The sequence below is a fragment of the Sceloporus undulatus genome, chromosome 2, assembly GCF_019175285.1.
Source record: "Sceloporus undulatus isolate JIND9_A2432 ecotype Alabama chromosome 2, SceUnd_v1.1, whole genome shotgun sequence".
NCBI lineage: Eukaryota > Metazoa > Chordata > Lepidosauria > Squamata > Phrynosomatidae > Sceloporus > Sceloporus undulatus.
In genome coordinates, this window is record NC_056523.1 from 157,339,365 (window position 1) to 157,351,109 (window position 11,745).

Here is an 11,745-nt window from a genome sequence, read left to right on the forward strand (position 1 = left end):
GGACTCTCCTTCATACTCATAAAACATTCCTTCCTATCACTGTTTCAGGGTAAGAAACAAAATGAGTCAGTTATTTTTTCTTTGTATATTTATTTAATGATGAACGCTACTTGTATGCATAACCAGTTCATTTAATCATGTGCTTTTTTTTTAGCCAGTATGGTCTTGTGTTAAAAGGACTTACGTTAAAAGGAGCTTTGTGGCAAAAAAGATGAGAGCAATAATAGTTTAGCTTGCAGGGTAAAATCTATGAATTACTGTAATGTACGTGGAATATTTGGAATAGTAAAGTATTAGACGAATGGTAGCTGATCATGCAAATATGGCGAAAAAGCAGGCAAACCACCTGATGCTCTGAGGAAGAAACTACCTAGCTATATACAGTAGTTTTTTTAGATTAGTAAGGTTCCTGTGGGTGGGGGGGGGGGGGTTCTTAAATGTTAAAATAATGATTGTCTCAACTGCAATCCTATGCAGATTTATTTGGAAGTAAGGACCATTGAATTCAGTAGGGCTTCTGAGTGAAGTAGGCTGAAAGTGATTTTTGCAGACCTTAATCTGGGATCCTCTGTGGTTTTGATTACCTACTTTGGTCTGAAAGATTCCTCAGGAATTTCTAAATACTAAAATTATTTGGTATGAAAATATTTTATTTTCTGCAGTCCTGGGCACATTTATGTGAGAATAAGTCTCATCTGGACTCAGTGATATTTTCCTCTCAGTAGGAAGGTCTAGAACTGTGCTGGTAAAATATTACAAGTAGTTTGAGAAACTTGACATGTCTAGTCTTAATCTTTCCAGTTTTTACGAAACAAGCAATCTTCTGTTTTGGCTTTAATGTTTTCTCTTGCTCTGCTAATTTTGCAATCAGCATGTAATATGTATTTATTTCACATTATCTCAGAATATGATGGTACAGACTTTGAAAAATGGATTGGAAAAACTGGATTCAATTAGCCATTTTCAGGACATAAACATGAAAAGTTTTAGATGGAAACATTGTTTTGACTGACTGGATAAATGACAGGATAGTGTTTGAAGTGAGTCCAGGAACTGTTTTGGAGCTAATGCCCAATTTCTCTGTCCATCCTGAGGAGCCAAATAAAATACAGCCTAGGCCTGATTTAGAAGAAAAGGTTGATTCTTTGTGAGGCCTTAAGAATGTTTGAGAAATGTTTGGCATACCTTTGCATGAAGAGTTTAACAGTTTATTTAGCCCTCTGTTCTGTAACTATATAGACATACTACTTACTTTACAGGGCGGCTGGCTTTTTCTTAGATCTGTGCATGTCCACTGTGTATTTTTTTACTTGTCAAAACTTTGCTGAACAATCAGCAACAGATTATCATGCGTTCAGCTACTTACAATATGCAGATATTTGAAAACAATGCTTGAAAAAAGTGAAGACAAGAGCTAAATTCCAGCTGTGCCATGTAATTCAAGCAGGTGTTCTCTTGCACTTTTACTACTGTTCAGTCAGCATTGCCAATGGCATCCATATAAGTGGGCTGTAGCGAGGGGAACCCTCTTATAATTCTGTTGTTTAATGAAATGGTGAAAAGGGACAAGTGGCCCAAGAAGACCTCTCCCCCCATAGTGAATTTCCTTCATCTGTAAATGGAAAAGTTACATTAATGTGTTTTAATTTTTAAACATAGTTGTGTTCTTCTGTCTATTCTGAAAGATCTGTGAAGAAGATTCAGAAGTAACATACTGTATTGGATGCGAAGAGTAGGGCTGGGGATTTTGAGAGAAATTCCCATTGAGCTCAGTTGGAATTACTTCTGAGTAAACACACTTCAGGTTGTGAAAATGCCTTAAACTGACAAGTGAGCTTTTAGGTTGAAATTTTGTTGGTGTGATAATCTGCATTAAACAGGTACATAATGACAACATAGGGTTGTGTGGTTTTTAAAATTGGTTTGTAAATACTGCTGCTGATGTTTCCTTTTAATATCCAATATGAACTTATGGATAGACAGTGATGCTGACTCCAAAAGGCATGGTGCTTGAAGAACAACACAGGAACTATTCCCTGTCCATTTATTCTGTTAAACCAATGTACAGGTGGTGGTGAGGTATTAGTATAATCTTATTACTTTGTATTCTTTTGTTTAAGAGCTGATGAGAGGATATTTGTTCTTGGGAAGGCAATGCCAGTAGGGAGGATATGAAAATAGGAAAAAAGGACTGTCTCACATTTTCTTTTCCAGAAAGGAGTCCTTAGTTTCCTCAGACTCCTATTTGTATGGAATTATGAGAATACATGGCTTGAGCACAATTGCTGTGCACAGGTTGTCTGGTAAAATGGTGTTCCAAAAGCAGGAGAGTCAAGGTTGTTAAGGCATAGAGCAAAATGTTTCCTGCAAACTAATCACCAGCTTCTTCTTGGCTATATTTCTTAAGAATACTGTAACTAGTGTTTTCTTGGTGCAGCTTTAGTTTTACCATCTGCTGTTACTTCATACAGGACAACTAATGCTATATTTAACTAAACAACAAGTATATTCATGATGATTAAAAGTAAAGGCTAGAATGAGGGTTGGAAAAGGAGAACTAAAATGATCAAGTGGCTCAGACAGCTTCCCTATTAGGGAAGGGTTTCAATCACTGGGTCTTTTTAATTTAGAAAAAAAGGCAAATAGGAGGGGGCATGATAGAGGTATACGAAATAATGCATGAAGTGGATAAAGTGGACAAGAAGTTGTTTTTCTCCTTCTCTTAATATGAGAACCTGAGATCATCTACAGAATCTGAATATTGGAGATGTAAAACAGATAAAAGTTACTTCTGGCCCTCCCCATAGTAGTGGCTATCAACTTGGACAGCTTCGAAAGAAGATCAGAGTATCAGTTGTTACTAACCATGATGGCTATACACCGTCTTTGATAACAGAGGGGATATCATAGAAATAAGAGCAAAACAAGAAACCTTTGTATCCTGTTTGCATGCTATGCGTGATTGGCCACGGCGGAAACAGAATGCTAGACTAGACAGGGCTTTGGTCTGACCTCTTCTTATGCCTCTTCTTATGTTCTTGGGAAAATTAACGCAATAGATATACTGTCAAGAGCCAGCATGACATAGTGGTTTGAATGTTGGACTATGGGTTTGATTCCCAGCTCAGCCATGGAAACCCAGTGGGTGATTTTGAGCAAGTTACATACTTTCATCTGAGGGGAAGGATATGGCAAACCTCCTCTGAACAGATCTTGCCAAGAAAATCTCATGATAGGTTTGCCTTAGGGTTGCTATATGTCGGAAATGACTTGAAGGCACACAACAACAAAGGAGGGAACCATAGGATCTTTCTCTTTTGCAAGGGGACAACACAAAATCAACAGGAAGATATACTGTCAGAGATAAGTGACTATTTTTGGTTCACAATACAATTTTGGATTAGAGTATTTTGTGTTCAAAGGGATTTTGCAGTGCCTTTGAAATTAACTGTGTGAAAGAAGTTGTTGCATGAACCTTTGTAGACTACTTCCTCAGGTACCCCATAGACCAAATCTATGAAAGCTTATGCTACAACTTATTTCACACTGTTAGTCTCAATGGTGTTGCAGGCTCCTTTTGCCATAGTTATATTTCAGACTAATATGACCATGTCTCTAAAATCTACCAGTATTAGTGTTCTTTGACAACTTGCTCCTGTTAGCCTCTGTTATTTCATAGAATCATAGAATCATAGAGTTGGAAGAGATCACAAGGGCCATCCAGTCTAACCCCCTGCCATGCAGTAAATCTAAATCAAATCATCCCCAACAGATGGTCATCTAGCCTCTGTTTAAAGACCTCTAAGGAAGGAGACTCCACTACACTCTGAGGAGTTTGTTCCACTGTTGAACAGCCCTTACTGTCAGGAAGTTCCTCCTAATGTTGAGGTGGAATCTCTTTTCCTGTAGCTTGCATCCATTGCTCCAGGTCCTGTTCTCTGGAGCAGCAGAAAACAAGCTTGCTCCCTCCTCAATATGACATCCCTTCAAATATTTAAACAGGGCTATCATATTACCTCTTAACCTCCTCTTCTCCAAGCTAAACACCCCCAGCTCCCTAAGGCGTTCCTCATAGGGCATGGTTTCCAGACCTTTCACCATTTTAGTCGCCCTCCTTTGGACACGTTCCAGTTTCTCAATGTCCTTTTTGAATTGTGGTGCCCAGAACTGGACACATTATTCCAGGTGGGGCCTGACCAAGGCAGAATAGAGTGGCACTATTACTTCCCTTGATCTAGACACTATACTTCTATTGATGCAACCTAAAATCACGTTGGCCTTGTTAGCTGCCGCATCACACTGTTCACTCATGTTCAACTTGTGGTCTACTTGGACTCCTAGATCCCTTTCACACGTAGTTTCATTCAGCCAGGTGTCACCCATCCTATATCTGTGCATTTTATTTTTCCGCCCTAAGTGCAATACCTTACATTTCTCCGTGTTGAATTTCATTTTGTTAGCTTTGGCCCAGTTTTCTAGTCTGTTCAGGTCATTTTGAATCTTGATCCTGTCCTCTGGGGTATTAGCTACTCCTCCTAATTTGGTGTCATTTGCAAATTTGATAAGTATGCTCCCAATTTTGTTAGATTTTGATTGCCGGTAGTTCTTCTTTTGTACTGTACTAGGTGCTGAGAAACAGATCTCAGAGCTTTATAAAGGTTTGGATAACTGTTGTGGCTAATACTAGTGGAACAGATCTTAACAAAACTGAAGGCATTCTCTTAATTATTAAATGGATCATTCTAGCTGCAGTTCTGATTGTTGTTGCAGTGAATAATTCTTTCATTATGTAGTTATTGACAAGATGGACCTAGGTTATTATTGCATGCGACTTTCTCACTTCTAAACAGAACCTAAGCTTTCCCCGTTAAGACCCTTTCTGTATTTGAGTTAATGTAATTCCAGCTCACATGTTTAAGTACTAGTTCTGGAATGGGGGGTGGGTAAAGTATGTTATTAAACTGCAATTCTAATGTCCCTAACTAGAGTATGCAGTGTGGAGGTATTCTAGAGTTGGGAGTTCTTCAACATCTGGAGAGTTGCAGTTTGCCTGCCTTATTCTCATTTATGAGTAGGGGAACAACCAGAATCTCATAGTTATTCATATTTAGTATGCTTCAGTGGCTTTTGCCTGATATGAAGCGATACTGAAGCCAGCAAACAGCATTACAGCTGCCCCTTCTGTCATAAACAAAGAAACTGCACAAACTGTTATTTCTCTGCAGAATAAGAATGCAACATTCTAAATAACTATAAGCTTTAGTTGTTAAGTGGGAATATTAATGCTTGGCTGTGGGAGTTAGTGTGCACAAACTGAAGTGACTGCAGGCTGTTGGGTATTGGCAAGAAACATCAGCAGAAGGTAGCATCAGCTGTGAAATGGATGGGTTGATAGTCATTCTGAAGAGAATGGGTCAGTATGAAAAAATGGTATTGTAACTAAGAGGAATAACTTTACCTTACTTTAACTGATTCTAAGAATTTCTACCCTATCTTGCACTGATTTCATGGTAAATCAAAGTAAAGTGATCTTGTATCTCTTACAAGACTAGCAGTGTAATCCTAGATATATCTGTCAGAGCCAAATCCAATTGAATTCAGTAGGACTTACACCAGAGAAAGTGTGCATATTGAATTGTGGCCTTACCTAGGTATGATACTTGCCCATCTTATTTTTCTCAGACCATTGAAGGTCATGAATTACTACAGTGGGCCCTTGGTATCTGCTAGGCTCTGGTTCCAGGATCCCTCTGGATACCAAAATCCATGGATCCTCAAGTTTCATTATATACAATGAGATAATAAAATTGTGCCCCTTATATGAAATAGCTAAAATCAAGGTTTCCTTTTTGGTTTTTTTAAAAAATAAAATATTTTCCAGATGTGGATGGTTGACTCCAGATGTGAAGGGCTGACTATAATTTCAATTTACATGTGAGGAAACACAGTAGTAAAACTGTCTCTTGAAGGTGGTATCTTATATTTAAGCCCCTACTATTCTGTCTTCCAGTCTGTTGCCCACTCACTGTTTTTCAGAGTTTGTTGTTGTGTGCCCCTAAAGTCATTTTTGACTTATAGTAATCTTAAGGCAACAGTTCTCAACCTGTGGGTTGTGACCCCTTCGAGGGTCAAACGACCCTTTTACAGGGGTCGCCTAAGACCATAAGAAAACACATATTTCCGATGGTCTTAGGAACCGAGACCATCAGGTGGGGGTCACCACAGCATGAAGAACTGTTTTAAAGGGTTGTGGCATCAGGAAGGTTGAGAACCCCTGTCTTAAGGCAATCCTATCACAGGGTTTTCTGATGCCAAAAGTGTGTGACTTGCTGAAGGTCACGCAGTGGGTTTTCATTGCTGAATGGGGATCTGAATGCTGATCTCCAGAATCATAGGACCGGTACAGATTGGCAAAAAGAGCCGGTTTCCTGGCAGCATGGGGGCATGGCATTCAGACAGCAGCATGCCCCCACTCTGCCAGGAGGCCGCATAGCTAGCTATATGTGCAGTGGCTTCATGGCATTTCTGTGGTACAGTGTTTTCTGGGTTTCTGAAACCCAGAAAAAATGCAGCCGCAATAGCAAAGATACCCTTTTCGCAGTGCAAAAAGGAGCAGCCTTCTGGTGCTTCTTTTTGCTCCAGGAAAATGCTGCATCAGGGCTGTGGCATGCGGTTGCCGCAGCCCCGATTGGGTGCTCAAAGGGGCAGCCCGAAGCTGCTCCTTTGGGGTGATCTGTTTCGCCCCATAGTCCAGTGCTCAAACTGTTATGCCACACTGGCTTCCCATTTTCAGAGTACTGTCACCTAAAATTGAAGCTCAGGGTCTGCTTAGCTGGATCAGTAGACTTGTGGTGTCTCCAAGTTTCTGTGCTTGACTTTGTTTGTACCATTCCTTTCAGAAATGTGTTTAACAGTTTAATCTTAAATGCCAAGTCTAGGAGTAGACTATGCATTAATTTCCTGTTACGAATAGAACTTCAGCCGGAAAGTCTGATTATCGCAACCATTCCACAATGTGAGAAGGATTATAGTGTCAGTGACAGGGTGGTTTTTCACGTTTTCTTATTTTAGCATGTTAAATAAGAACAAGCATTATGTAAGTAGTTTATATAAAGACTCTTTCCTCCTATTTAGGTAAATAAATCCTAGGGGATTCATGTTCAACATAACTAATGCCAATTATTTGCTTGCAGAAAATAATCCACTTTACATTTGCAATATGGATCTGTCGGTTTGTAACATTTCAGTAAAGGAACAATAATTATGCTCTATGATAGGGGGCTACTGATACAAACATAAATAAATAACTTAGTTTTCCCTCTCATCTTTTAAAGCAGTGTTTAATTTTTTGTGTCCCTTGAAGGGAAGATCAGGTGTCATACTTGGTCATATTTGGAAAGCGTAGATTTACCCTTAACAGTTGTTCAGTAGAGTTTAGCATGCAAATGTAGGCTCAAGAATGCTATTAAGACTTTATGATTTTGGCAGTAAAGTAAATGTTGTGATCTCATGAATCTCTAGTGGTAACTTTTTATGCAACAGTGATGGTTGTTTTAAAAGATATCCTAAAGTTTTCATAGTTCTTCTCTAATTTTCTAAACACCAGACTGAAAATGTGTAGAATGCTTTACTGGCCTGAATGTCTGTTTTCACTACTGATGTTATGTCAGATAATTGTGGAGCTGAATTGTGAAAGTGAAATACATGCAATACAGAGCCACTGAGTTTAGCTTTGCCTCCATTCCCTGGTCTGAAAGGCCAGGAGTATGCTTGTATTTGGACTTACTGCTGCTCCTGCCATCCTTTATTCACTTACTGTAATTATTTCAGGTTTGGTGCAAGGCATAGTAATCCATGACTGCTGAACAGGGAAGCTGCAGTATCTATTTACCTTCAAACAATAGTTGCAAACCATGATTAAACCTATTTTTCTGTCTTGACAAAAGAAATGGGGTGGGGGGGGGGGGGTGGAACAGAAAAATATCCTCCTCACTTGTTTTCTGTTGTCTTCTACATCTTTCCTCTTTCTAGATGGAACAATGGAATCGGGTCAAGGTATTATTTGTGTTCTGGAAGAGTTCATGCTCCTCATAAAAGACACTTAGGCACTTACCTTTGGGAGTGCTTCTAGGTGTGCCTTTGCTTCTTTATTTTCAGATTATAACTGTAGCTGACATGCCTTTTTAACTCCAATTATTGCCTTTTTCTTGGAAACAAGTACATGGCCACCATGATACATGCTCAGGTAAATTACTGTATATACTCATGTATAAGTCGGCCTCATGTATAAGTTGAGAGCAGTTTTTGAGGCCAAAATCATGGATTTTGATATGACCCGTGGATAAGTCGAGGGCATGTTACAAAAGATCTAAAGGGGGAAACAAAGCACCACTTCCCACTCTACATCTCTCTCTCTGAACCTCTCTCAAGGGTCACAGTAGCAGCATGGGGAAACAAGTCTGGGTGCATACACACACACACACACACACACCTCTTCGCATCAGCATTTCCAGACTCAAGGCTTGCAGAAAAAGAAGACACCAGCCTTGCCTTTAACCCCAGCATTTCCAGACCCATGGCTTCCATGGATAAAAAAAGGAGGACCCCAGCTTTGCCTTTAACCTCAGCATTTCCAGACCCATGGCTTCCAGGGGGAAAAAGGAGGACCCCAGGCTTGCCTTTAACCCCAGCATTTCCAGACCCATGGTTTGCAAAACAGGGTCCAAGCCTGGGCATGCTCCCTCTCTTTGCATCCTTCTCCCTTCCCTCAGTAGCTGCTTGTTAGCTCCAGCTGCGAGGGAGGGCTGAAGGATCACACACACACACACCCTCTCTCACGGAGAGAGGCTGCCGGCACCAGGACTCAAATGGGGACTGTTTACTTGGCTACAGAGGAAGGTGGACACTTTTTTAAATGAACTTTATCAGCTGTAGTAACCTATTGACCCTTCGATAAGTCGATCCTTGATTTAGGAGTCCATTTTGGAGCATAAATTTCTTGACTTATAGTTGAGTATATACGGTAGGCTGCTCCCACACTGCAGAAATAAAGCTTTGAAAATCCGCAGAGGGGCAACCACCACTACCCTTAATGGGGCACTCACCGCAGACGTGTCCCACATACACAAGCCCCATTCAAGCCTATGGGGCTTGAATATGCACATGATTTGGAACTTGCAGGGTGTGTGTGTCTGGAACAGATCCCCCACAAGTTCCAAGGGTGACTGTAGTAGTTTTGACCATATAAAGCTTCAGACTGCTTGGGCTCTAGGTTCCTGTTTGACTTTTGCTACCCTCCAAATGCCTTGAAGTCTTCAAAAAAGGTTCTGTAATAAGTTCTCTTTTCTGCATCAACAAATACTTGGAATTCTGTGTGTGAGACTTAGAATTTTTTCCAGTTTAGTATTTTTGCTGTGGAATTCCCTTCTCAGGAAGTTTGTTATGGCCAGCTCACTTGAATTTTTAGACTGATAAAAAAAGACATTCCTTCTAAAAGGGTTAGTCTGTCATTGCCTTTGTTTTTCTTAGAGTTGGTTTTATGTCCCACACTCAACAATTACTGTATATGGTTAAATGCTTTAGAATATCTTACCAGTTCTAACATTTTTGGTGTGAGTTTTAATTGAAACTATGATAAAAATATACAGAAATAAAAATGTTTGCTACTGTCAATCATAGTTAATTCTAATGATATTTTGCTTCTAACCCAGGATTTACACTAATATCTAGCCATATATGTAAATGCTGGCAATGGAGCAGAACAGATGAGCAGGAATAAGCAGCTTGAACTTGCATTTTCCAGAAGTGGGTTGAAACCCCACCTGTTCGTACTGCCTGCTCCCAAGGCGGCCTGAATCTGCACAGCTCAACTGAATGCTTCCCCAACATCCACGCACACTGTTGCATAAACACGCTGCTGGCAACTAAAGGGTAAAATAGATGGCCCTGAAGTAGCGACTTGACACTGCTGCTTTGATCGCCAATTGGCCCTGATCCAGCATTTTTCCAGCCCCCCCAAAAGTGACAAAATGCCGCTCCTTTTTGATCTGGAAAAAAGCTGTCCTTTCTGCTACAACAGTAGCTTTTTCCTGTTTCTGTGGTGCGGTGCATGTAAACACCACTGCAAAAATACCATGATGCCACCCGCTGTGTGCTGGCTTGGGGGTAGTGTTGGGGTGCCCAGCGTACATACACCATGCCACCCTGAAGGCGGCATTTTTTGCCGATATGCTTTCCCTCTAGGTCATTTCTAAGAGTAGCTAAAATTGGCAATCAACATTTGCATATATGAGGAATGGAGCTGCAAAAATGGAGAATGTAATCCAATGGCTGTTGTCTTCTCATGATCTGTTCATTTCCCAATCTTTTCCCTGTGTGTATATATATATGTGCCTTAAAGTTGCCAGTTGATTTATGGCAACCCCATGAATTTCATGATTTTTTTTTAAGGCAAGGAATACTCTGATGTGGTTTTGCCAGTTCCTTCTCCAAAATACAGTGTACAATACTTGGTATTTGTTGATAGTCTCCCGTCCAAGGAGTTTATCAAATGGGACTGGAGGCTCTCAATTTTGAAAGAGAAGATAACGAGGTCTATTCGAAAATTCATGCAATTACACGATTACTTATCATATCTTAAATTCACTGTAACGGCCTCCCCGAACACGACCCAAATTTTCTGCAAAGTAAGCCATCACATTGGTGAGTTCTTAATTGCGAATTGGCACCCTGTGCATGCTCAGTGAGACTCCAGATGACTGGAGCATAGCATATTTAGGCAAGTGAGAGAGAGGAACCAAGGAACCCCACAATTTACAAAAGAGGTTGGAGGGGGAGTGGAAGGAATGGTTGAAAAAACATGCTCTATTCACATTAAAATGAGCATAAATTCACTCTTGTCACGTTAAAACATGAATATAATGGTTATCCAATAGCTCCCAGTCCATGCCTCTTAATTAGCAGGCAGCAGCCCCCCCCCCCCAGCAATGCAAAATTGAAGCGGAATTACAGAGTGGCTTCATGGGAAACCTCCCCTTCCAGATTGGGGGGAGGGAAACAGGACTAAAGGGGACATGTACATCACACCAAACAATAGTGCACTGAGTGCGAAGTTGTCTAGGAACAGGGTTTGTGACTTCACTAGTTCACCGAATTTACTTAACTGTGGATTGACGCATGTTTCCGTTCAGGATGACATTGGATTATCCTTCCAATTTCAGTCATGTGATATCGTCCCAAGTCTCCCATCCAAGTACTAACGACTCCACTTAGGTTCCATGATCAGATGGGATCTGGTGCCTTTAGGAAATTTAGGCTACTAAGCCAGTATTTATCCTATTTGTCTTCAGTTCTTGTTGAGCCTGCAGCTAAGGTTCCTTCCTTGTTTCGTGATTCTACCTCACTTTCTTTATTAACTGTTTTTCCTCCATGTCATCGTTTATAGGTTTCTAGATTTCTCAGAGGTGAACTGAATTGATTTTAAGACACTGATTTAAGCTATGATTTACATCCCCAGGAAAACTGAGAAGTTTGAATAATTGATTTTAATCAAATTTTCCATTTGGAAATTCAACCATTTATTTTAATCCCTATTGGATATAATGGGATATATTAGCAATTAGGAACGGCACTAAAATCCTTCTTATCCCATATAAAAATAAAACTTGATTTATCAAGATTCATTGGCTAGTAGAAATGGTTTTCCATCATTACATCTAATTTTTCTGTTATCCAGAAGAAGGGGCT